Source organism: Bubalus kerabau, chromosome 2 (genome assembly GCF_029407905.1).
Source record: "Bubalus kerabau isolate K-KA32 ecotype Philippines breed swamp buffalo chromosome 2, PCC_UOA_SB_1v2, whole genome shotgun sequence".
In the NCBI taxonomy this organism is placed as follows: domain Eukaryota; kingdom Metazoa; phylum Chordata; class Mammalia; order Artiodactyla; family Bovidae; genus Bubalus; species Bubalus kerabau.
This window is the reverse complement of record NC_073625.1, coordinates 125,491,858-125,519,376: the sequence shown is the minus strand read 5'-3', so window position 1 is coordinate 125,519,376 and position 27,519 is coordinate 125,491,858. Positions and strand designations below refer to the sequence as shown.

Sequence of the window (27,519 nt, the reverse complement as noted above, 5' to 3'; positions counted from 1 at the left end):
AAACTGTGTTTCTTTCAAAAAAATCATCCCCGCCCCCCAAGTTATTTCAGTTTCCCATGACTCATAAAGGAAATCTTCAGGATTCACAAGAAATTGGCAATCCTCTCCCACCTTTGCTGTTGGAGGCTGCTAGAAAAACTGTGCTTTGGGGGCAGTTTAAATCTCAGAGGACATGGGCTGGGATTGCAGAAGGCAGGGTCTGGAGAGGCTTTTTGAGAAACTTGTGGACAAAATGTTGTGAAATGGTTTCTTTCTCTCCCTTTGTTTCTGAATTTCTTGTTATCTGCCTTTGCAATGCACAGTTAATTAGTGTATCCTTTTGGTACGATCCTTGCACTCTTGTTTCCTGTCACTCTTGAGCTGACAAAAAAGTGGGCCACGAGAATGAGATCTTGGGCTACCAAGCCTTTCACCTCCTCTTAGGACGCAGCCTGTGTGCTAATGCCTCCCATACAACGAAGATGGCAAAATAAATTTGATAATCAAATAGTAAAGCTTGTTTCCTTCTGCAACCCTCACATTTTTTTATAGGTCAAAAACAACTCTGCTTTTGCCTGTGCCCTGCTTAATTAAAAAAAAAAAATCAAATCATGGTAAATATATCGAGCTACCCTTACTGTTCTCCTTTGTCCATGAAATCATAGTGTGTTAGGGAAACAGAAAGATTTCCATTTCTTGACTGTAATTGTAGAAATATATATTCAGAATTTTCCATTTATTGGCCAATACCATAGAATACTGTGCCACGATGTGAGAATTTTCTAAAGGAGAAATGACTGAGATACAACTTGTGTGTTGTATCTGCTTCTTAATCATTTAGTCATCTGAGTAAGTTTCTTTATCCCTTGTCATTTCTTGATCTCTAAAATGAGATTCAGAAGATCTCCATGACTTTTTTTTCCCCCCAGTTATGTAAAATTCATGGTACCTGAGAGTTTGGGGAACAGATATTTCTAGGCATCTATTCATTTTTCTGACCTTTAAGTGGAATGATGACCCATAAATGCATGTAATCATTGGCCTCAGTAACTTATAGGTGGCTCGGAAGCAAACACCCTGCATTTCCTTGCACTAATTTGTTTGTGATTAACATTCTCTGCCCTTTCTGATATCCTATGCTCATATTCTGAAATGTAACTATGGGGTCTTCTTTACCTCTTGCATTGAATATCTTGCTCAAAGTTACTAATCCATTGCGTGCATGCATGCAAAGTTGCTTCAGTCATGTCTGAATCTTTGTGACCCCATGGACTGCAGCCCACTAGGCTCCTCGGTCCATGGGATTCTCCAGGCAAGAATACTGGAGTGGGTTCCCATGCCCTTCTGCAGGGTATCTTCCCGACCCAGGGATCAAACCCTAGTCCCTGGGTCTCCTGCATTGATGAGCAGGTTCTTTACTTACTAGCGCCACCTGGAAAGCCTGACTAATCCATCAAGTTACAGCAAACAACAATTTATTGACATCTGAGGCTTTTCTTTCATTTTATGACCTCAGATGAGAGGTTTTGAGTCTCAGCTTCCTTTGCTAGAGGTTAGTGGACAAGGCCTGGAGAGGGGACTCTGGTTGTCTTGTCACCTGGATGAGCTAGAATAGGAACTATAGTTATCCTATATGTAAGGGCCTGACTTTCTGACCTTCAGAAATCAGAGAGGCATGTCGGTGTGGAGTGTGGGGACCTGAGTGTGACTAAATTCAAGTCACTTGATCTTTCTGAGCTTCACTTGACCTATCTGTGAAATAGGGTAATGACCTCTTTTCTGTGTGAAAGTGGGGGGCTTTCCAGGGAACTTCTAGAAAGACCTTGATCTATGATCCTGTGATCAAGTACCCTGCCCGAGGTACTAGTTTCCAGGGACTTGAGGTTGCGGGGAGGAAGAAAAACAAAACAGTGGAGGATATTTTCAGAGGCGTACACAGTTTATAGACTGTTTGGTGGGAGAGCAATACCTTTGAAAAGTTATCGGAACCCTTTTACATATTATGTAAGGAAATTGATAAAAACTGATACTCATATATGCAAAACGCCTTAAAATCAATCACCTTTTTCCCCTCTAGCCTGGGGGAAATGGCTTGTCATTTTCACCATTTTATTTTTATGGTAACTGAACCAGGGAGAGAAATAATAGAATGCTGTCAGGGTCTGTCTGAGGATCCTATAAGGCAGGAAGGAGATGGTTGAAGCTTTACCTAGAGCTTAATAGCTACAGAGGAGTTTGCGCTCTTCCAGTCCAGTGGTTTGCAAGCCCATCTGCCCTATTAAAACCTCTGGAGGAATTAAGAAAAAGATGCCCTGTCCCTAAGTTGCTCACCTGGATTATAGTGTGTGAGCTTTGGTCTTATTTTAGAGCTCCTGGGAGACCCACTGATGTAGTCTTGATCTTTAACCTGTGTCTTTGGTGGTATCGTGGTAATAACCCCTCTCCATGGGCCATATTATGGGCCGTCGCGACCCTGACACCTAAGTGAAACCACTAGATAACTAAGAATTTCACCCAAACTACATGAAATCACTGGAAACTCTGCTGAAAAGGCTCATAAGTTCTGTGAGGCCTTGAAATAAAGGGAGAGAAGGGGTTAACATTTTTTGTGGTATGTGCTTTCTTTTATGCTTCTGAGAACGTTTAAAATGATAGCAAGGAATATATTTCATTGCTTTAATTGTTCAAGGTCTTTTTAAAGTGTGTGCAATAAAATACCATTTAAGCTAACTGACCTTTATATTTTAATGCTTTTGGAAAGGAACAATACCTAGTATTCAGCTGCAGTATAATTTTTAATTATTTATATATATATATATATCTTTTTTTTTTTTTTTCAGTCTGCTGAGGCTGTTTTGGAATCAAAGAGCTGAGAGTTCTGTTGCCTTCCCAGATATTTCACCTGTTTCTGTTTAAACATCAAGTTCTATTTGTTTGATGGTTCTTGACCTCATAATGTCTAACCTTTGTATCTTTTTTTTTTGTCCCCTCTCAAACTTATCCAGGAAGGAAACTTCAAGGCCCGATTCACTATTTTTTCCTCCTGCTGAGAAGTTCAGGTGTGTAGTGGAAAGTAGCGCATGTGGGCTAATCTATATTTTCACCAAAAGAGTGCTTCTTGCCCCCCACCACCCCCAAGCTTGCGCATTTGGTGATAGTTAACCTTAAAGGCCTTCCCTGCAGAGCTTCCCTGGTGGCTCAGATGGTAAAGCATCTGCCCGCAATGCGGGAGACCTGGGTTCTAATCCCTGGGTTGGGAAGATCTCCTGGAGAAGGAAATGGCAACCCACTCCAATATTCTTGCCGGGAGAATCCCATGGACGGAGGAGCCTGGTAGGCTCCAGTCCATGGGGTCGCAAAGAGTCGGACACGACTGAGCAACTTCACTTTCACTTTCAACCTCAAAGGCCAGTGCTGATAGATTTAAAAAAATTGGTGCTAGCTATTATCATGTTAGATATAGCTCATCTTCCAACTCTAAACTTGCTCTTCCTAGAAGGAAAATAGTACTCAGATTGCAGATGTGGTGAACTGGAATTTCAGAGGCTTCAATTGACCTACAAATCTTATAATTATAGCCCTGGTTACATAGACACTGTGGCCTTGGATGTGTTAGGAATTGTTTACTCCAGGAGTTTTAGAAGAAGAAATTATAGGATAATTTTCCATATTAAGAAATTAAAATATGCAACATTCTTTATGTATCTATGAAACATATGGACACATAGATATTACATGGAATGAGGTAGTTTGGGCTTAATTTATTAATTATTTTCAAATCCTATTAGAAAATAGAGCAACTTTAAAAAAATATTACTTATTTTTAATTGGAGGATAATTGCTTTACAATATTGTGTTGGTTTCTGCCGTATATCAACATGAATCAGCCATAGGTCTGTGCGACCCCACAGACGGCAGCCCACCAGGCTCCCCCGTCCCTGGGATTCTCCAGGCAAGAGCACTGGAGTGGGTTGCCATTTCCTTCTCCAATGCATGAAAGTGAAAAGAGAAAGGGAAGTCGCTCAGTCGTGTTACAAGTGTACAACATAGTGATCTGCAGTTTTTAAAGGTTATACTTAATTTATAGTTATTTAAAAATATTGGCTATATTCCCTGTACTGTACAGTATATTCATGTAGCTTATTTATTTTATACATAGTACTTTGTGCCTCTTAATCCCCTACCTGTATCTTGCCCTTTCTACTTCTCCCTCTCCACTGGTAACTGTTAATTTGTTCTCTATATCTATCTGTGTCTGTTTCTGTTTTGTTATATTCACTCCTGCTACTGCTAAGTCGCTTCAGTCATGTCTGACTCTGTGCGACCCCATAGATGGCAGCCCCCCAGGCTCTGCCATCCCTGGGATTCTGCAGGCAAGAACACTGGAGTGGGTTGCCATTTCCTTCTCCAAAAGTGGATTGCCATTTCCTTTTCCAATTCACTATATATTCTCCAATTCACTATATATTCTCCAATTCACAATATATTCACTAGTATGTTTTATTTTTTAGATTCCACATATAAGTGATGTCATACAGTATGTTTTTTTCTGATTCATTTCACTAAGCATACATAATACCCTCCAGGTTCATCCATGTTGTTTCAAGTGGCAAAATTTCATTTATTTTTTATGACTGAGTAGTATTCTATTGTATACATGTACCACATCTTCTTTATCCGTTCATCATTAGATTACTTCCATATCTTGCCTATTGTAAATAATGCTATTATGAACACTGGCGGGCATGTAACTTTTTGAGCAGGTGTTTTTGTTTTCTTCAGTGATATATCCAGCAGTGGAATTGTTGAGTCAAATGGTACAATACCTATATACTTTTATCAGTTTCATGTATTGTTAACATTTCATGCTATTTGCATTTTCCCCCACCTTCTTATGTGTGTGTACATATATACATATATATATATACACACACACATGCATTTACATATATATTTTTTATAGTATTTTTTCTACAGTGCTTGAGAGGAGATTGCATATGTCATGATACATCATGGCCTCCTCTGACTAAGTACAGTGTGTATTTCCTAATAATAAGGATCATCTCTTCATATTCACATTATAGTTACCTGTTTCAGTACACATAATCCTAATGTAATATTTTAATCTACTGTTTTGACTTCCTGTTTTGTCAATTTGCCAGTTATATACTTGACAGCATTTTCCTCCTCTAGTAGAGAATCCAGCCTATATACAGACAATATACAGTATAATTCATAGTAGTATGTAATTGTTGTGATGATTAAATTGTCCCTGTAATCTGACTCCTGTGTCCTTGTGTATGTCCCTATCTTTGCTGTTAGCACTTATTTACTTGCTAGGATAAAAGGATATTCTAGTTTGATCTTGTATCTTCTCTGTCTGAGCTCTAAAATCAACTATTTCTTCACTATGTCTTGGTTCTTTTCAGGTGTTGGGGCCAATATTTGAGTGTTGCATGTTCTTATGGTACTGTGGTGCTTTGGGTCCTAAGCCCATTCAATAGCCAGAGCTGGGGAATATTGCACATAAAAGCTTTATAGGCACATGCGTGTATACATAAAGCACTTAAATATATACATACCTGTGCTATATGGATGTCTATCCTCATACGTATATACAAATAATAATAATGATTTTATTTTTACCGTCATCATGACACAACACAGACCTGCTAAAAAGAGTTCAGAGTTTGTTTGTGATCCTCTGCCCTAACTTTAACCCTGTCCAGGACTGAAGATATACCGTCAAATACTATATTTAGGAGTTACCTGGATTACTTCTTTTCTCTTTATGATCCTTTCCCCCAACCCCTCAGTGTCATTATGTTGTTCGTTTGAAATGTGTTTGGATTCAGTTGTTTCAATTGACTTTGGGTTTCAGTTTCCTTCCTTCTCACCCTTGTCGTGTTGATTTCATTTTATTTTTTGAATATGTAAAATATTAACATGCTTCAGTTGTCAAAACTAACAAAAAAGTATACTCCAATATTTCTTCTACTTTCTTACCCAACCAGCCTCATTGTTTCCTTGGTATCTTTCTTGTGTCTCTCGTATTTCTTTTTCTTTTGTACACAAAAGGTAATAACGCACACACACACATATGCTCTTAGGTACTTTGCTTTTTAAAAATCTTTTTCTTCTTTCTTTCTCTCTCCCTCCCTCCTTTCTTTAGAACTTCTTTCTTTTCTTATGTCTGCCCTTCCGTCTCTCTTTTCCCCCTTCTCTCTCTTTCCTTCCTGGTTTTACCCATCTTTATGCCTTTCTTTCCTTCCTTATATCTCTCCCTGTCTCTCTATCTTTTTTATACAACTGATCTTCTATGCTTGGGTGGTAGAGCAGTTTCCTGCAGTGAATAATATTATGCATATTTATTTATATAACATTGGAGGCTTATCTTCAAGCTATGTTCTTAGAAGTGGGAATGCTGGGTCAAGGGCAGATGCCTTGTTATGTAGGTAGTGCCGTATGGAGTATCCCACCAGCATCCTCAACCACAGAGCGTATTGTCAAGCTTTTGAATTGCTGCCAGTGTGATGGGTGAGAAATGATATCTCAGTTTAGTTTAAATTTGCATATGTCTTCTTATGAGTGAAGCTGAACATCTTTTCATGTGTTTAAAGACCACATTTGTTAATTTTATAAGTTCCATTTTTTATGAATTATCTGTTCATATCATTTGCCCATTTTTTAAATTTGAATTTTGGTCTTTCTTTTCCTTAAGAAATCTCTGTAAATTAGCCCTTAATTTATGAAATATATTATAAATATTTTCTCCCAATTTGTTGTTTGACTTTGTTTACAGTGTTTGTCTTTTGTGTCATGAAAAAAGACTTTTACATTTTATATAGACAAATTTAACAATCTTTTGTAAAAATTGCTTCTGTTCTTTGATCATAGTTAGAAAGTGTTCCTGACACCATGTTTATACTCGTGTTATCTTCCAGTTCCTGTATAGTTTCTCTTTTCACGTTTAGATGTCTGATTCATGTGCAGTTTATTCTTATATATGATGTGATGAATGGCTCTAATTTTGTCTTTATCCAAATGACTATCTAGCATCCCAGTACCGTTTAATTAAACAATTCTTTGTCTCTGTGATTTGAGATTGATGGTTACTTTTTAACTTATACCATGACTAGATATGAAGGAGAGGGAATGATGGGGAAGAGGGTGATTAGAGGAAAATTTAGAGATTCTGGCTGAAGGTTGAGACAAGATTAGAACCTAAATCTTCTCACTTTCAATACAGAATGCTTGACTTTTTTATAAGTCAACTTCTCTCATCCATTTTTCTTGTCAAATTGACTAATGTGTTTAACAAAAAAGATATTTAAAACAAAATAGGGTTTAGGCTTTATCTATGCTCTCTCCTTCTCAGTGATCTGTAAACCACTCCTCCTCCCTGAAATAGATTATGAGAAGTTGGCTGCACAGTTTTCTGTGAACACGTGTGCCTCTGTGTCTACTGTCTGTAGCACTGGCCACACGCTGACTGCTCACTATGCCCTCCTCTGCCAACTGCCCATGTTTCAGTGACACCTCTGCTTGTAGCCCATAGCCACATGGGGTGAGAAGGGATCCCCAGAGGTCTTGGGGTTTTGGGGGGCTGGCTTTATAGTTCTGTAATTCTCCAGCAAGCTGGGAAATATACCAAAGTCTCATTTCCCTCGATTTTAGGGAAGGAAAAAATCCAAATAAATAAATTTCATACCTTCAAGAATCAGATTTAAAAGTTTTTTGTAATTTTTATAGAACACGTAATAAACTCCCATCTTTTTTAAAAGAACTCATCTGATGAGAATTTAATATTGATGGCACAGCCATTAATGTGCATTTTGCAAACTGAGCTATGCTAAATGTTAGCCTTCTTTGATCTGTGGATAGATATTTCATGAAAAGGGGCATTTTTGTGGTCAAACATTTGAGAAATGCCAGCTTATGCAGATTAAGACACATTTCTTTGCAGTACGGCTTCTCAGGGCTCTTAGTATGAATTTGTCAAATTTCTTTAAACCAGGGACAAATATCTGCCCCCCTCCTTCCCAATACTTTACTCCTATTAATAGCTTAATTCTTAGATGTGCAGTCAAGTATATTAGGGCTGCAATATTATATCATATGGTACCAGGATTCCCCATGACTTTTTGGTTTTATTGCTTCCTCCTAAATTAGAAGAATTTAGCTTTAGAAGAAATTAACCTCTGTGAGGGCATCATTCATTACTGTGGTGCAGACACCTACAGTGCCTGGAGTATCCTAGGTGTTCATTTAATATTTCTGAGCTTGAACTTGTCTGCTCTCGTTGACCTTGCTACAGTGTTTCTGGTTTGGTTCCCCTTCCAACAGTATATGTTTTAAGAGGCAGTTTCTTTCTTCTTAGTCCTAGCAATCAGATAAACATGTTTGCAAAGAATTTTGTGTATAACTTCCTGGTTTCTGTAGAGGTGTAAAGCTTAATCATGAATCATTATTACATAAATGATTTAATCATTGCTGCTTGTCACCCAGGAATAGGCACATAGAATTGTTCCTCGTACTCCTGTGTTTTCTAAATTTTCTACAGTGAAAATTAATTACTTGTATATTCAAAATGAGCACCAACATAATGTTGAAAATAAAGCACACTAATAGCTCGGAATTCTGAGCTCCCAAAGAGCTCCTGTATTAAACCTAGATATTAGACACTTTAACTAGAAACAGCTAGTTAAGAAGGAAATATCTGGGCTCAGGAGCTCTGCACTTGTGCAATTTCAGCTTGGGACTCATCCTGGAAACCACTGTTGGTTTTCTCTGTCTCATGCATTTTAGGTTGAATAGTTTTTCTGATCAGAGACCACTCTGATGTACTCCAGTTTCAGCTGCTCTGAAAGATGACCACCTGTCTCTTGGAGTTTGTCCAGTCTTCCCTGCACCTCTCATTTCCACCGGGGATCGTACAACAGATCCCTGGTTATTTTGGGTTGGTCGGTATCAACCATAAATGTGTACTTAGGTACCTGTGTGCACATGCATGCACACTTGTACACATGCATCTTCTGAGTGAGGGGCTGAGGTGTCACATATCCAGGTTTAATAATGGAGCTCTTTGGGAGCACAGAATTCTGAGCTATTAGCGTGCTTTCTTTATTTTCAACATTATGTTGGTGTTCGTTTTGAATATACAAGTAATTAATTTTCACTGTAGAAAATTTGGAAAACAGGAAAGTATGAGGAACACAATCTGGGTTGCCTGTAATCCTATTATCTCGAAATACATCAAGGTGAATAATGTTCTGTCCTGTGTATGAGCATGTGTGTGTATACGGACTATTGACTGCTATTCTGTGGCTTGCTCTTTAAACCAGTCCTCCACTGTTAAATACGTCCTGTATTTTTAACATTAAAATTAATAATAGTTATGTACTGCAACACTGAGCAGTTAACCTTTACTTAGTGCCTACCAGGGAAATCCTTGTGCTGCACGAGTCAGTGGTTATATCTTGATTCACCTTTGTACTTACAGGGATTAGCTCAGGCCCATCTGTGCACATGGTTTTTGCCCAGTAAATGCATAATGAATTTCTGTGACTAGACATTAAACCAGAATTGGGACTGCCCACCTTTTCTTAAGAAGTTAAACTCTACGCATGATGTGTTCCAAAACTACAAAAGAAGGTGAGAGCCAAGACTGATGTAGCTGCCCTTATAAGGGCAGGACAGGTTCAGTAAGGCTGTACCAGTTCAGTAGGTGTTATCTCTGGTGAATTGAAAGTGTCTGCCAGTTACGAGACAGGGCTTCAACGTATTTTGTGGTCAGCACACTTTGTATCTGGTCCTCATCATTTTAGGCCTGCAGCCTCCCACCCCGCTTTTTAATTAATTAATTTATTTTTCTCAATCTTGATTATTTTTATCAGAATCACACAGGAGAGCTTTATTTATTTTTTTAATGGATAATTTATCTTTATTTTATTTTTTAATATAAATTTATTTATTTTAATTGGAGGCTAATTATAATATTGTATTGGTTTTGCCATACATCAACATGAATCTGCCACGGGTATACACGTGTTCCCCATCCTGAACCCCCCTCCCACCTCCCTCCTCGTACCATCCTTCTGGGTCATCCCAGTGCACTAGCCCCAAGCATCCTGTACCATGCATCGAACCTGGACTGGTGATTCATTTCATATATGATATCATACATGTTTCAATGCCATTCTCCCAAATCATCCCACCCTCTCCCTCTCCCACTGTGCCTTCTATACACATGTCTCTTTAATAGTGAATCAGAGTTTCAGCAGTAAGACAGAGAGGAAATTACATTAATCAGTTCCACGAGGCAGCTCAGGATCAACTCAGTTTCACTTCCATACATGCCTGGGAGCAAGAACTTTGCATTAATTGGCTTGCCATTTCCTGTGTTCTGCCTCAGATGCTTTAGGAATAGGATTGGTTGTCAGAGGCATTGCATGGGAAAGGAAGAATTGGTGCAAACTGTTTGGAGGATCTAAAGGAGAATATTTGCTGCTCCACGAGCATCTTCCTCTCTGGGGCCTCAAAAAGCTTGTGCCCACCAAACGCAGTGGATAGAATTCCCTTACTGCCTCTCCTCCCATTGAAGATGTGGCATGTGTAGCTGAAAGATTATAAATCGCCCAGGGCAACTGTTGACGAGTTGAGTTCCTAGAGTGTAACCTCCCAACAGGACTTCTAAGAGAACTTGATGCCTAAATATTTAGATCCCTGGAGGCTTTGTCTTTCTCAGCCATACTCCTGAGTCACAGTGTGGCGTCTATCTCTTCTGTGTGTGTTTGTGCTTGCTCAGTTGCATTTGACTCTTTGCCACCCTATGGACTGTAGCCCACCAGGCTCCTCTGTCCTTGGAATTTTTCAGGCAAGAATACTGGAATGGGTTTCCCTTTCCTCCTGCAGGGGATCTTCCTGACCCAGGGATCGAACTCATGTTTCCTGAATCTCCTGCATTGGCAGGCAGATTCTTTACCACTGTGCCACCTGGGAAGCCCCATCTTCTTTGTGTAGTGCTAGATAAACACAAATAAATCCTTGCATCCCAACTCACTCCCACTCCATGCCAGGGAGGTTATAAAATGTTTGAGTGACTTATTTAAGTGTTATTCCTATTGGCTTCTTGGGAAAGTTCCCTCTGCCTTGATGGAGTTGCGGAAACACCTTGGTTGTTTCAGCAACAAGGCTAAGAACCCATGTCATAGAACCATTTGTCTGACCTCATGTACTGAATGTGTGAATTGATACTGGGAAGGGAGGGAGCAAAAAGGGTGCAGAATGCTGTATCCAGCTGGGGACTCTGTTAGATAATTCCAGTAGACACCTCATAAGTCTTTCTAGCACCCACTCAAAATAAATGTTACCCCATTTTACAGATAGATAAGGAAACTGAGGCTCAGATATTTTATGTTACTTTCCCAGGTCATGGAAATGAAACTAGAAACCATGTCTGAAAAACCATGAAATTTGTGACTGTTCTTGTCCAACCTGCCAACCAACACGTGATTCTAGAGCATCACTGTTTCTCTGACCTTGTTCATAGATTTGAGGCATGCAGCCTGCATCTGGGGCTTGAAAGTCCTATTTGGTGAAGGTTTTCCTAACGTCCCACCCCGCACCATACACACTCTGTGCCAGACCTCTACGAACACAGTGATGGTTGCTGTGTACATGTTTGTCTCCTGTGCTGAACAGTGAGTTCTTCTAGATGTCTTAGTATAGTATCTGATTCATGGCAGTCTTTTGATACATGTGTATTGAAAATTCTCTTTTTTTGCCCCATGTCATGTTTCTGTGTTAGGATACTAAAAATCTAGAAGTGCCCTTTTAGAAGTAGGCAACTCATTTGCTCATGATGCACCAGCTTTGGTTTTTGCTTTAATATTTGTTGTAAAGATACCGTTTGGCTTAGCTCTCTGCTTCAGCCCTTGGAATGGTAAGATAGCCAGTTGTCGACTTTATTAACATTATGGGCATCTCTGAGTTTGTGAATAACTAACATAACATTTGTTGCTATTATATCAGCATAAAACCATTTGTAATATGAACAAACATGTATTTCAGTTTTGTTGTTTATATACAGATTGAATTCAGTTCAGTTCAGTCGCTCAGTCGTGTCCGACTCTTTGCGACCCCATGAATCAAAGCACACCAGGCCTCCCTGTCCATCACCAACTCCCGGAGTTCACTCAGACTCACGTCCATCGAGTCAGTGATGCCATCCAGCCATCTCATCCTCTGTCGTCCCCTTTGCCTCCTGCCCCCAATCCCTCCCAGCATCAGAGTCTTTTCCAATGAGTCAACTCTTCGCCTGAGGTGGCCAAAGTACTGGAGTTTCAGCTTCAGCATCATTCCCTCCAAAGAAATCCCAGGGCTGATTTCTTTCAGAATGGACTGGTTGGATCTCCTTGCAGTCCAAGGGACTCTCAAGAGTCTTCTCCAACACCACAGTTCAAAAGCATCAATTCTTCGGCGTTCAGCTTTCTTCACAGTCCAACTTTCACATCCATACATGACCACTGGAAAAATCATAGCCTTGACTAGACGGACCTTTGTTGGCAAAGTAATGTCTCTGCTTTTGAATATGCTATGTAGGTTGGTCATAACTTTCCTTCCAAGGAGTAAGCGTCTTTTAATTTCATGCAGTCACCATCTGCAGTGATTTTGGAGCCCCAAAAAATTAAGTCTGACACTGTTTCCCATCTATTTCCCATGAAGTGATGGGACCAGATGCCATGATCTTTGTTTTCTGAATGTTGAGCTTTAAGCCAACTTTTTCACTCTCCTCCTTCACTTTCATCAAGAGGCTTTTTAGTTCCTCTTCACTCTCTGCCTTAAGGGTGGTGTCGTCTGCATATCTGAGATTATTGATATTTCTCTGGGCAATCTTGATTCCAGCTTGTGTTTCTTCCAGTCCAGCATTTCTCAGATGTACTCTGCATATAAGTTAAATAAGCAGGGTGACAATATACAGCCTTGACGTACTCCTTTTCCTATTTGGAACCAGTCTGTTGTTCCATGTCCAGTTCTAACTGTTGCTTCCTGACCTGCACACAGATTTCTCAAGAGGCAGGTCAGGTGGTCTGGTATTCCCATCTCTTGAAGAATTTTCCACAGTTGATTGTGATCCACACAGTCAAAGGCTTTGGCATAGTCAATAAAGCAGAAATAGATGTTTTTCTGGAACTCTGTTGCTTTTTCCATGATCCAGTGGATGTTGGCAATTTGATCTCTGGTTCCTCTGCCTTTTCTAAAACCAGCTTGAACATCAGGAAGTTCATGGTTCACATATTGCTGAAGCCTGGCTTGGAGAATTTTGAGCATTACTTTACTAGTGTGTGAGATGAGTGCAATTACTTTCCACTTAATATCTATAAAATTAATTTCTAGATTGTTACTTTCAAATATAGGTGCATCTTTTGCGTATGATTTGTAGTAAAAAGTCTTCTAAAGGTGTTTTATACCCTGAAATTATACAAATCCACTAAAATATTAAAGTATATATTATAAGAGTAACATACAACAATATTTAACTGTGATTGTGGAAACTATTAAGAACTTTTGAATAGTTAAGCAATTAGGGAAATAAGTTGATAGTAAATGCTAGTATTAGATTCGTGAAATCTTTATTAATAGAGTACATTAGCTAGATACCTTTGGGAAGAACATTGTATTTTTTCTTAGCTAATAAATGTTTATAAAAATATAAATTTTAAGAGGCATTATTATGAGATTAAATTATATTATAATTCTAATCATTATAGAATTGGTTAGTGAATGCATTCATAATTAAAAAGAGTTACTATTTTTAAGAAACTGTTTTTAAGTGCTTCCCAGGTGGCTCAGATGGTAAAGTGTCTGTCTGCAATGCGGGAGACCCAGGTTTGATCCCTGGGTCGGGAAGATTCCCTGAGAAGGAAATGGCAATCCACTCCAGTACTCTTGCCTGGAAAATTCCATGGACAGAGGAGCCTGGTAGGCTACTGTCCTTGGGTGGAAAAGAGCTGGACACGACTGAGCGACTTCATTTTCTTTCTTTCACTTTTAAGTTTCAGTATTTAATTTTACTTAAGGCCATGAATCTTTCTAGAAAAGTCCTAAAAGAATTGTTTAGTTTTTTTTAAAGATAAATTACAAGTAGATAGCCAACTTTGTCCCTTCAACATTTCATGGTCAGAAAAACCTCCACAATCGTGTAACAAATCCCTGATAAATTATCTTAAACACAGAGAAATTTTGTATTTATTCTTGTATCAAGGAAATCTAGGTGATGATGGTAATAGATTTCAGTCTTGGCTTTGGCTTAATATTGATTTTAACACTCAGCAATTTAGCATTTGACTCAAGTATGTAATGGATACAAATCTTCTTTCGGTAGATTTTTATCCTTTTGTACTGGGAGACAGCATGTAGGTCAGGTTGGAACAGATTCCTCACATTTGTCTACCATTAATTTGTTTACAAATGATTTCAATGATTACCATCTATTAATTCTCCCAGTGATCCTTAAGAAAGTCAGTCCCTCATTAAAGAGAGGGAAGGCATGGCTTGGAGAAGTGAAGGGCATTCGTTGTCAGAGGATACCAGGTGGTAGGAAAGCCTGAACATTTGACCTTATCTCTGTCCCAGTGCTTGGTATCCCCCAAACCTGTCTTTTAGTCCTGGCTTTGGACTGTTTCTGGCACAGCTCCTTACACAGAGTAAGGCATTTAATTTCCATACAACCAGTCTAATAAGAAGTGTTAGTAAACTTAATCAGAGTATGTTTATAGTTCTGTTCTGAAATCAGTGACTTCTGGGTTTAATGAAGATTGACCACCTTCTCGAGGACAGACGTGCTCCTTACATGCTTTGTGTCCCCATGAACCTGATGGTCATGTCTTCTCCAGACTTGTCAGCTTTGTCTTTCTGTTGTGTGATAAGGGCTGAACAGAGGATAGACGGGTCATAATGACTGTTGGAATCCAAGCCAGTTTGTATTTGCTAGCAAGTATGGCTGAGGGAGCTTCCCTGGTAAGCTCATTTGGTAAAGAATCTGCCTGCAGTGCAGGAGACCTGGGTTCGATCCCTGGGTCGGGGAAGATCCCCTGGAGAAGGAAATGGCAAACCACTCCAGTATTCTTGCCTAGAAAATCCCATGGACAGAGGATCCTGATGGGCTACAGTCTATGGGATCGCAAGAGTCAGACATGACTTAGCAACTAAACCACCACCACCACCACCATGACTGAGGGAAATAAATTACCTCTAGGTTTAAGCAGGCTGGTTTTTAGTTGACACTGGAAGTGTAAATAATACTTCTTCCTGGTTTATGAGATGAAATTGGTTGTCTGCCACATAGATTTCTTATTTTTGTCCTCAGTTCATGGTGTGATCATGGAATGCAGTTTTGGAGATAATTTCAGGTCAGTTTATTTGCTCAATAATGATAATAATACCATTCATTGTCATTTAGTGAGCATCTAGTAAATACCAGACTATGTACACACATCATTCTTTTTTTTTCAGTATTTTTATTTTTTATTGGAGTATAGTTGATTTACAGTGTTGTGTTAGTTTCAGGTGTACAGCAAAGTGATTCAGCTAAACATATATATATGTGTGTGTGTGTATACATACATATATATTGTTTTTCATATTCTTTTACCTTATATGTTATTACAAAATATTGAGCATAGTTCTCTGTGGTATGTATAGGTCCTTGTGGGTTATTTATCTTATATATTGTTGTGTTAGTTGCTCAGTCATGTCCAATTCTTTGGGACCTCATAGACTGTAGCCTGCCAGGTTCCTCTGTCCATGGAATTCTCCAAGCAAGAATACTGGAGTGGGTAGCCATTGCCTTCTGCAGGGGATCTTCCCGATTCAGGGACTGAACCCAGGTCTCCCGCATTGCAGGCGGATTCTTTACTGTCTGAGCCACCTAGTACTGTATAAATGTTCATCCCAAACTCCTAATTTAGCCCCCTACCCTTTTCCTCTTTGGTAACCATAAGTTTGTTTTCTGTGTCTGTTTGTTTTCTGGGTCTTTTTTTGTAAACAAGTTCATTTGTGTCATTTAAAAAAAAATAAGCTTATACATATAAGCAATATCATATGATATTTGTCTTTCTCTGTCTGGCTAACTTCACTCAGTATGATAATCTCTAGGTCCATCCATGTTGCTGCAAACGTACATTATTCTTAACCTTAGAATAAAAAAAGACATTTACACTTACAGTCTAATTCCCACTCTACAGATAAGGAAACACAGACTCAAAGAGATGAAAGGACTTGCTTAAGCTCACGAAGAAAGTGGCAACATCAGCATTTACCTAACTGCAAAGCCCGTACTCTACTTCCCCTTCCACACTGCCCTGGGACTGAAGGCTGGAAACTGACATCTGCAGGCTCCTGCTTCCTCCTGTCCTATTACAGTAGGGGAAGGACTGTGCGTAAGCCAGTGCTGGCGCCTGCTGCTCAGGTGTCCTTGACTTGTGTTCTGATGTAGGAGGCACACCTTTGTTGAATAGAAGATGCTGATGACCCTTCCAAGCCATCTGCTGACAGGCCCAGGGGAAGCTGACCCTCGGCTCTTACCATAAAGAGTTCACTCTGGACTCTCCAACTAAAGGGAGGGGGCCTTGACAATTACTGTGCTGTTGAGCTGAACAGCCAGTCAGTTCTTTTCATTTATTCACTGCCTTTTGTCCAAACTTCTAGCACAGACTCTCAATCCTCGCTGTACATTAAAATCACCTGGGGTTTTAATTCTAACCATGCCTGGGTACCCCCTCTAGACATTCGGATTTAAATGGACTGGGGTGGGGCCCTGGCTATCAGCATTTGGAAAAAAAATTAGTACTGCAGAGGATTCTAATATCCAGCCAAATCAATTCTTTAAGGGTAGAAAAACCCTCTCTTCACACTCTTGTTGATGTGGTGTATTTTCTTCTGACTTGAGTGAACTCTCAGTCTCATGATGTTATCATTCCATTGAGAGATTGAATCTACTCACCCAAAGCATTCATGCCTTTTTGAGGAGTTTAAGACCTTGAAGAGGATGTTATAGGAATGGACACAGATGCTGAAATTGGCAGCCATGGGGCATGGGAATGAGTCACTTTGGAATGGATCACTGGGAGCAACCGAAAGACAGAGTCATGACTTTGCCACCTTCCCTCCTAATTCATTGTCTTCCCAACCCCCTCGCCAGATTTTCAGTGTTGAAGGAGTTGTGTTTTTTAGTTGTGGGGTATTCACCTTCTAGCGATGTTCCTTCTGAGCCTAACTGGCTTATTTACAGTGGCTTGGATATGTTTATAGTTTCTTGACTTTTTGTTTGTTGTTGTTGTTCAGTTGCTCAGTTGTATCTGACTTTGTTGTTGTTGTTCAGTCACTCAGTTTGGTATCCCATGGACTGCAGCATGCCAGACTTCCCTGTCCTTCTCCGTCTTTGAAAAGTAAACTTTTTGTTTACTGATTGAATTTACTGCTACACTGAAAAGAAATGGCTTCAGTGGAGAAGATCACTATGCACGCAGAGGGCCCCATCTCTCTCTAGTGGAAGTACAGACTCTCAGCGTGGAACTTGGGTTGTCTCCATCGTCTGACTCCAGTCCTTCACTCTAGAATCAAGGCCACTCTTCCTGTCCCTGGGCTCCAGCCAGGTGAACTGTACCCTGCACCAGGATCTGCCCGATCGCTGCCTTTGTTCCCTTTTTGTCTCGCTGGAACATTAGCTCTGTCCCTCATCCCAGTGGCTAGAAATAACCTTTTCTTTCCTAGAACCCCACACTGCTCTGAGTGGGAACACTTTTAGAACTTACTACATTGTACCTTGAGCTATCGTTATTTATGCGTGTGTATAGTTCTTCCCCTTCTGAAAGCTTCCGGAGGGTGGGGCAGCCTCTTAATTTTGGTGTCTCCTGCCGTGCCAAGAATATTGGAAGCATTCCCTGAATGTTTTTTGAATAAGTGTGTTACTTTTAGTTCAACTCAGCCATTGTCCAAAATTAATCTCATGAGATGTTGGTAGCTTTGGTGAACATTTGGGAGAGGTCCACCGTGATAGAGTGAAATCCGGTGACCTAGTTACAGAATATCCCCTGCAGGCTCACTGGTGAGGAAGGCTCATGTTTAAACTCGGTGAAAGAAGAGCCCGGCTTATTTATGGTGGCAGTTGTTTACATGTCTTTTAAAATGACCCTCCTCCCTTTTTAGTGGCTCCAAGATTTTAAAAAGTTCTTTAGAATAATTGGATATTATCAGTCTTCTTCCTATAGTAGTTCTAAGCAAGGTCTTTTGTTAATTGAGGGCTTATTAACTAAGCATGTATTTTTTAATTTAAAGCTCTTACATTTTATTGATTTAGTTGATTTACATGTTGATTTACAATGTCAAACAATTTAGTTAATTTACAAATCGATAAAATTTATTGATATAGTTGATTTACAATATTGTATTAGTTTCAGGTGTATAGCAAAATGATTCAGTTATACATAACGCATATATTCTTTTTCAGATTCTTTTCTCATGTAAGTTATCACAGAATATTGAGTAGACTTCCCTGTGCTATACAGCAGGTCCTTGTTGATGGTCTGTCTTACATAAGCAGTGCGTGTATGTATGTTCATCCTAAGCTTCTGGTTTATTGCTCCCCACCATGTTTCCCCTTCGGTAACCATAAGTTTGTTTTCCATATCTGTAAGTCTGTTTCTGTTTTGTAAATAAGTTTATTTGTATTTTTTAAAATTAGATTCCACGTAAGAGTGATAGCACAGGACAGCATTTAGAATGGGCTGCCATTGAGCTGCCATTGAGCTGGATTAACAAGAGGTGGAGAGGCCGCTCCTGCACTTCCGCCTGAGCCCGGCCGAAGCCCACACACCCAGAAGCCCCATGTGCTGCGGTGGGTCAGTAAGTGGGCAGGCGACACAGAGGCAGTGATGGCAGTCACTGTTCTGGTCTTCATTTATGAAAATTAAAAGACTGCACTCACTTGTTAGTGAGCTTCTGGACTCTCCTGATAGTCCCTGCAATTATAATTGTTTATGATTAAAATTAATAATAAAATTAATATTAAAATAGTAGTTCTTCTGGTAAAGGTAATATATGCTCATGTTGCAAATTTAGAGTATAGAAGTATAAAAAGAAAATGAAAACCACTTATAATCTCACACTTCACAGGTAACAGTGACATTTTATTTGTGGAAGTTTGACTACGTGACCCCAGCTCTTTTGACCTGAACTCACCTTCCATAATCTAATTCTCAGCTCACTCTATATAACATTTTTAAAGCATTTGTGATTAAAAGAATACTGTATTTCAACCAAAATGTACTTTCATCCATTTGGACATCTGCTAACCTCATACATATATACATATACACACACACACACACACACACACACACACACACATGCACAAAAGGAGAAACAGTCACTGTTGTTGAGAATCAACCTCTCATTTTACAGATAGAAAAACTGAGGCCTGAAACTTGTCCAAGATCATTTAAAAAAGAAAAGTGGCAACTGACACTTCAGCCCATGTCTCCTGAATTCCTGTCCAGTGCTCTTTCTCCTTGTCAGTGATACCTCCTTACTAAGTCATGGAAGCAGGGGTGGAGAGAGAAAAGAAAAAACACATCAGTTCTAAATAGTGCAGTTTTTTTCCTGAGTCCTTTTGAGGAGCTATTTTTGTGACTATTCGGAGCATGTACAAGGCCGCCTCTCGGAGTGTTCAGGCTGGACCAAGAGGCCATTCACTGCTGACGGCAGCCTCCACGGCAGGCTCTGCAGAGCCCTGGGTTCAGAAACCAGATGGGAACAGACTTTTTCAGTCAAATCTCAGGGTCTGAGTGTACACAGAAAAGACTGACTGCGCATCCTGTTAAACTGTGTACCTAACAATGAAACAGTGATGAATGAGTGGGACTGGCAGGGGCAGGGGCAGGGGTTGCTCTTGGTATGGGTTCATCTTAGTCTGTAATTCATTCATGAGCTTCAGTAAGTCTTACACATGAATGCAGATTATTCATTCTCTCTCAATGTGACCTATTATTCTAACTTCCCAATCATTTAGTTGTTTCCTTTTTCATACAGAACAAAGCATGGACTCCTGTTTGACATTTAAGGCCCTCTGTGATCTATCCTTTTTTTTTTTTTTTTCCATTTTAAAAAAAAATTTTAAATCAGAAGATAATTGCTTTACAGAATTGTGTTGGTTTCTATCAAACATCAACATGAATCAGTCATAGGGATATATTTATTTGATTACTGGGCTGCGCCGGATCTTAGTTGTGGCATGTAGGCTCTAGTTCCCTGACCAGGGATTGAACCTGTGTGATCTATCCTTGATACTGATATACTATGGAGCTGTAATAATGTAGTGGTTAAGAGCCAGCCTTGGCAGCCAGGCTGCTCCACCATTAATTAGCACTCTTACCTCAGCACATTACTGAATCTATGTTTCACTTTCCTCATGTGTAAATGGGAGTAAGATTGTTCTGGTGAGTAAATGAGCTGGGATTTGTAAAGGTGAACCAGTGACTAGGTCCTAATTCATGGCGTGGAGAGTGCTTTCTTTGTTTATTAAATGGATACTTTTCCAGTTCCTCCACTGATAGCATTTCCCTTTTGCACTAGACTTCTGGTCATTCGTGATATGGTCCCCTCATTTTTCTGCTGCTGTGTACCTGTGACCCTCATCTTTAACACACTAGCCCTCTCATTTCTGCCTGTCCAAATCTTAATCATCCTTTTAAGGCCAGGCTCAAATGTATCTTTAGCCATTTCTTTCTTCACTCATTCATGTATTCTTCATCCCTTTAGCAAAATTTTTTATAGAGTGTCTATTGTGTGCCACGTGCATTTTCTAGGAAGGTTTACATGGCTCCTCAAGTGGGGGGAAGTTCATCACATTTGCCACTGCTGTGACATATGGCCATTGATACTGCGTTTCACTTTCTGGTGCGCTAGTTTGATCTCCCCTACCAGAATATTAGCTCTTGGAGAGCAGGGTGCTTACTGCATGGTTGCATGCTAAGTCACTTTAGTCGTGTCTGACTCTGAGATCCCATGGACTGTAGTCTGCCAGGCTCCTCTATCCATAGTGATTTCTCCAGGCAAGAATAACTGGAGTGGGTTGCCATGCCCTGCTCCAGAGGATCTTCCCGACCCAGGAATTGAACCTGCATCTCTTATGTCTCCTGCATTGGCAGGTGGGTTCTTTACTACCAGCGTCACCTCAGAAACCTCAGGGTGGTTATTAAGCTATATTTAAATTGAATAAATAATGAATTAAGACTTACTCTTTGTGGATATTTTTATTACCTTCTAATAAAGTTAAGAAAATAGCAACAATGCTGTGTGTGCGTGAGAGAGAGGGAGAGAGAGAGAGAGAGAGAGAGAGAGAGAGAGAGAAGAGATACTTTGAATGAGAAGAAGGTTGAGGCTGGTTTTGAGGGCAAAGAACCACCTCCAAGCTGGAAACAGGAATGAGAGTAAAGCTGCAGATGCAAAGAGAAACAGGATGAGAGAGTAGGTTATTGTTTGAACTCTAAAGCAGTTGCTCCAAGAAATGGTTTTCCTTAAGTGGTATAAAATGTGAAGTGAATTGGGTCTCACTTTTCCTTTCCCTCTTTAGGAGGTTGGAACTGATTTTTAAAATGAGGTAGTGGAGGAAGGTGGAGTTTGGAGAAGGAAAGTGAAAACTCTTTTCTGAGGCTCTCTTTGCCTAATAGCTCCCTGGAGAGAAAGTTTAGTCGGAGGGCCTGGCCAGGCCAACCAGCAGCAAGTAGACCAGCTCGCTCTTTCTTTTGTCATTGTCCTGGTCACTGCCCCCATCCCTGTTCCTCACTTCCAAACATCTTTCCTTTTTTTAAACATATTACAGGTAAGAAGCTAGGGGAAAATTGAAACAAAACACAAAGGAAGCAGACAGTTTCAATATACAGTGATGAAAATGATGCATTTTAGATTTGTTTACCTGGTGATTCCCACTTCGGGCATCCCCTCCTGCCACCTCTCTCCTCATTTCATTTTCCCAACTTCTACCCCTCTCTGACTGAAGGCCGGAGAGGAGACACTGACCACACAGGAGGTTTGAGAAGGCAGCAGGGCAGTTTTCAAGTGCTGACTCTAGAGGTTTAACATGAGCAAATTCCTTTTTCTGAAGGTTTTTAGCTGGGTTTTTTTTTTTTTTTTTTTTGGTCTCTGGAGTTTACTGCTAAAGATGCTTTGCTGTGGAAGGTATGGAGTTTCAGTGATGGGGCTGCATTGACTGAATGCTTGGTGTATGCACATATCAAACTACATGGGAGAGGGAGGCTGAGATAGGAAAACTGGACTTCTGACTGGGAGGGCTCAGGTGTGTGGGCATGTGTGTGCTATGGGGAGACTGGTTTCTGGGGATGGAGGGTGGGTCAGGGGATGGGTAGATTGGTGTGTTGACAACTGATAATCAGCGGGAGGCTGGCTGTAAACTGATCAATGATTCAGGGAAGGGCAAAGGGTTCTGTTTGCTGCTGCTGGGAAAGGCTTCACTGGAGGGTGTGGTGTTGAAAGTCTTGAAATATGGATATGACTTCAATAAACAAGGAAGCTAGATGTGCGTCTTCAAGACAAAGGGAACAGCAGAGGCCTGAGAAGACCTAGAAAAATGGGGAGCGGCAAGCTGTGGAGGTGAGGCATTTGTGTCAAGTCATAAAAGTGGTATACCCCACCTCCCCACCCCTCAACTCCATGGTGTGTTTGGGGCTTTTATTATTGTTTTTTCCTTACTGTAAGCAATAGAGAGTGGTTATGAGTTTTAGAAAAAGCTGTGATAGGATTGCTCTGGTGCATGTGTGTGTTTTGTTTTGCTTTTACTTTTTAGTTTTCCGAGTCTTTTTAGGAACTGTGAGGCAACCTTCACTCTGGGAAGAGTGCACTGGCTGTCTTTCTGTGTCTTTTCTTTCCTCTTCCTGCCTGGCCTGGGGCCTTGTCCGGCTTGTGATGATGAAGTGTGGCAAGGCCAGCTCCGGGGAGCCGACCTGAGGTCTCTGAGCAGACCCTGGGCATTCTTCAAGGTTCCCCACCCTTTTTCCTCCTCCTTTTCTCTTCTTTCTCTGCTCCCTCCCCCTCTCTCTCCCCACCCCCAGCAGCAGCAGCAGCCCTCCCCTCCCTAAAATAAATAAACCAGTCGCTCCAAAAGGTTCCAAGCACATTAGTCACATATCCCAGAAGTTTAATACAGAATTATTTTGACAGCGAGAACAAGAAGTGTTTTCTAGTTGAACGCACAGAACTTGCTTCTTCCAACTGGGCTTTCTGCCTCAGAGACAGATGATATGTTTTTAGATGGATCTGCCGCGCAGGAGACTGCGTCGCTTCCCTTGGAAACATGACAAACTGCTCACTCCCGAAAGTGGTTGGGGAAAAGATGTGAAATGAGAGGGAGAGGGAGAAAGCACAGACTTATTGAGAACATAACTTTCTCCCTAATAACTTCAATCAGCCACCGAGAGCTTTCTATGTGTTTATTTATTTATTTGGCCGCCCCTGGAGCCGGGAAGTCCTTTTTTAAACCCCGGGCTCATGGGTGTTCTAAAAGATGAGGACAGGTCGAGTTATTGCAATGCGGGTGGCTCTCCAAGCATTCCAGTTGAATAGCTCTTCCAGAAATATTTCTTGACTCACTTATTTAGCACTTTCTGTTGCCGTTACTAAGCAGATTGGAGAGTCCTCCCTGTGATTTCGCCAGACTCCTCTTGGGCTGACGTGGATCCGCTTATTCCTATCTGGCCCCTGGAAAGGCGGAGGAATGTGAAGCTGAAGTCCACTGGCGCCCAGGAGGGACTTTAGCCTGAGTGTCCAGAGCGCAGTCTGAAGAGCCAGAAAAAGTGTGTGTACTCCTTTCGCCCTTCTCCTTCAAGACCCCATTGCCAGGCTAGAATAGCTTTCTTCCAGGGTGGCTCACCTGGGTGTGACCACCCAGAGATGAGCCTGGAGGAGAGACATTAAGGAACTTCCACACCTGGGATAAGTGTCCTTAATGGCTCCCATGATCCTCCACTCTTGCTTCTCAAATCTTTCTAGAGATTTCCAGCCTTTTGTGGGGGCTGAGCTGACTTCTCTAGTTTTAGCGTGTACCCGCAGGAGCTCTTTTAACCCCCTCTCATGGTTCTTCATTAGCCCCTCATCCCCAGGTCTTCATCCAAGAAACGTCTGTGTGGTCTGGAAATTAACTGGCCATATGACCTTGGAGAGTGGACTCATTGGGCCTTAGTATTTTCAGAACCTTTCCTTTATAAACCCCTCATGAAACCTCATGGGAAATCCCAATACAGATTTCCCCTCCTCTCTCTTAAGTACAGTGTTCCTATAAAACAGTTCATGAGCCAAAATGGAGTAAAGCGAAAATCTTCTTTAGCTTTCTTTAGTGAAAACTGGTACTGCTGTAGGTCTTTCGTAAAAGCAAAGTAGTATAAAGAAAACTATTGAAAAGCAGAAGATACCTATACATAAAATAACCGAAACATAACTACATGGTGATGCTGTTGTTAAATGGCTAAATAGGCTTCCATTCACTGCCAAGTTATCGTCCAGAACTCTATGCATCTGTGGAACCTACTTTGAAAACCATTGTATTGGAGGCACTGCAGGACTTCTGGTAGCCCTGGTGACCATGGTTCTGGCTTCTTCAAGTTTCCTGCCTCTCTGAACTTGTCTCAAGGTTTAGCAAGTGGCACTTGTACAGATGAGGAAGATGGGCCCAGAGGGAGACAGGACCCTTGCTGGTTTCCTCACACTGGCTTTGAAATCCTGTGTGATGAAGGCCTTTTGGCTGGTTCCCCTCCAGTGATTGTTCTCATAGGGCTGCTCTGCCCGAGGCTTCCACACTTGGGCTGGGACTTACGCCTCCCTCCTGTGGCCAGCACCTCATTATCATTCACTGAGCTGCACTGAGCAGTCATCTCAGTGAATTCTTGGTACCATTGTTAGGCTTACAGGCTCTGTCTCAGAAACATTATGAGAGGAGTAAGTGGCATTCAAGCTGTTTTTAAGGAAACTCTTTAAAAAAAAAGTGCTGAAGAGAAAAGTAGTGTTAGGAGAAAATTAAAGAATGGGCCGTCTCTCTCTGATTCTTAGGCAGTACCTACAGTGTAACACTACTGTTTCCCAGAGAATGTTCTGACTTTTATCACCATATTTTACATTTTCACATTGCAAGACAATTTTTTTTTTTTGCCTATTCTCTGTAAACCTTTATTTTACAAGTGGCTTTCAAACTGTGGTTTGTTTGACCAATTCACTTATGAGCTCTAGTAGGTATTAATTTTTCCACAACATTTTCTTACTTTTAGAAATTAAATTAAAATTACCTATATACTCCCAACTCCATAGGAATGTCAGGAAGTTGATTATGCAAGACAGATTCTAAAGAGCTTTTTTCCAGCAAAGATCTCTCTTGAGCCTCACCATAACATAGACAAGAAGGAGACTCAACGAGGTAACACATGTAGAATCAAAGTTAGGCTCACAGTTCAGGTTAGGTTGAGAAGAATTTCGGGGATATTAACCTTAGGCTCCCTGACTCATACCATTGCAACAGATTATTCCTTTTTCTGGTAGCCAGAATTATGAATGAATATCCTATTAACAGCTACTGTTTATGAAATGCTTATTTATGTGTCAAATACTGCTAGGCACACACTTTGTAAAAAGCTCATTTAAACTCTTTAGCTGCTTTATAAGGTAGAAATGATCATGTCCAGTTTGTAGATGAATCACTGGAGACATTGAGAGGACAAGTAACTTGCTGAAGGTTCCTCTTCACAGAATCAATGGACCTCATCTTATGACCCGGACTGCCTGTCTCCAGAGGCCTTTCAAATAGAGGATGTGATCTCTACCCATCCTTGTCCTCACCAGGAGACAAAAAGTACTCTCTGGAAAATGACAAAGCCAGTTTGTCATGCTTTAGTGACTGCTGAATACTGTTAAGGGTTAACAGGTAGCCATTTTCTCTCTCTGCTCTTGGAGCTCATAACTAATCTTTATGTAGTCTCTTCTACTTTCATTTTAGATTTTATGTGCTCCACATGGAAATTACTGATCTATGCACCACTGGGCGAGTCATTTCTATGCCTGGGCCCTTGGTTTTCCCCTCATTTGAAATGGCTCTTCTTTCCTGGTCCCATATTTCTGTCCTTCTAAGTGGACATGCCTGGGGAATGTGCCTATTGAATTCTCTTTGTATAAGTCCATGGCTTCCCCAGTGGTTCAGCAGGTTAAAAAATCTGTCTGCAATGCAGGAGACATAGGAGACACAGGTTCCATCCCGGGGTCGGGAAGATCCCCTGGGGGTGGAAATGAAAACCCACTCCAGTATTCTTGCCTGGGAAATCCCACAGAGAGAAGAGCCTGGTGGGCTACAGTCCATGAAGTCACAAAGAGTTGGACACAACTGAGTGACTGAGCATAGCACACACACAAGTCTTCTCAAGAATATTGTTGGAAATTATAGATGCTTACTAAATGCTTGTTTTAAATTGAAATAATAATTGCAGGTAATCCCCATTTTCAAAGAGATTTTCTATTTCTGAAATGCTATTTGCAAAAGTTTGAGAGTCAGATACCACATAAAGAGATAACTAAGTCATATCAGGAAAGATGAATCCCTAGTATGTATTGTTATTGGTTTGATGGTGCTGTCTTGCTTCTTGCATCAATTTTGTCTTTCTAACTCTGTTAGGACAACTACCCTCCCCTCCCTGTCACACATGTGAGTTGCACACATATAGACACACACACACACACATGCACACACCTCTTGAGCAAGAAACTTTTATATTTGTTAAATTTGTCACTTTCTCCACAGAATCTGGTTAGCATACCTTTGGGTGAGCAAAAGAATAATCTGTTTCTGTGTGCCAAGTTCAGGCCGTGAATCAATTCTTCCTGCCTTTTGCATTTTAGTAAATGTTTCCTAGATGGATTCATCGGATTTTCAGTAAAGACAAACAGCACAGAAACCAGATTGCTTTCATACCCGAGGCCTGAGTTCTGTGACCCAGACATTGGAGCTCAGTTCCATATATGGCCAAAGAGAAACAGGGCAAGGGAGCGGCAGGAGAATACCAGACATAAAATGCATTCCTGTGAAGTGTGCGTTTGCAACTAGCAAAATGGGACCCTTGTTGGTTTCCATCTTTTGCAGAACATGAACTGTAACGTTTTCAGAAAGAAGCTAATGTTCCAAGCATCTGCCACAGGGAATAGTTTATTTTCCCTTTTCTTTTTGGTCACATGTAGGTTTAATTTGGAATTAGTGTTGAAGTCAATGCTAGCAAGGAATGAGGACTAAGAAATTATTCTTGGAGTCAGCAGATGTGGGTCCTCAGCCCAATCCGACCGCCATCCAGCTGTGAAACTCTTTGGCTTGTTTTGCTTAGTGTCAGAGTGGCGGGGCTGAATTTGATGATCTCTGAGATCTCTACTATTTCTGTTGTCTTTGGTTCTAATTTTGCCTGAGATTTTCCAGTTCCTGTGGAATTCCCCACAGAAAGA

At 40.7% G+C, this 27,519-nt stretch overlaps 1 protein-coding gene across 17 annotated transcripts in view; it reads left to right on the top strand.

The window, feature by feature from the left end:
* LPP (LIM domain containing preferred translocation partner in lipoma) overlaps positions 1–27,519 on the top strand; it is a 757,468-nt gene that overhangs the window by 83,769 nt on the left and 646,180 nt on the right. For 3 of the 17 annotated variants that reach the window (XM_055568754.1, XM_055568755.1, XM_055568756.1), the window contains one exon: positions 2,985–3,038. The exons of the other annotated variants lie outside the window; for them this stretch is intronic. The gene's annotated coding sequence lies outside the window, so the exon portion shown is untranslated. The remainder of the gene's footprint in view (positions 1–2,984; positions 3,039–27,519) is intronic. 17 annotated transcript variants of the gene reach the window in all.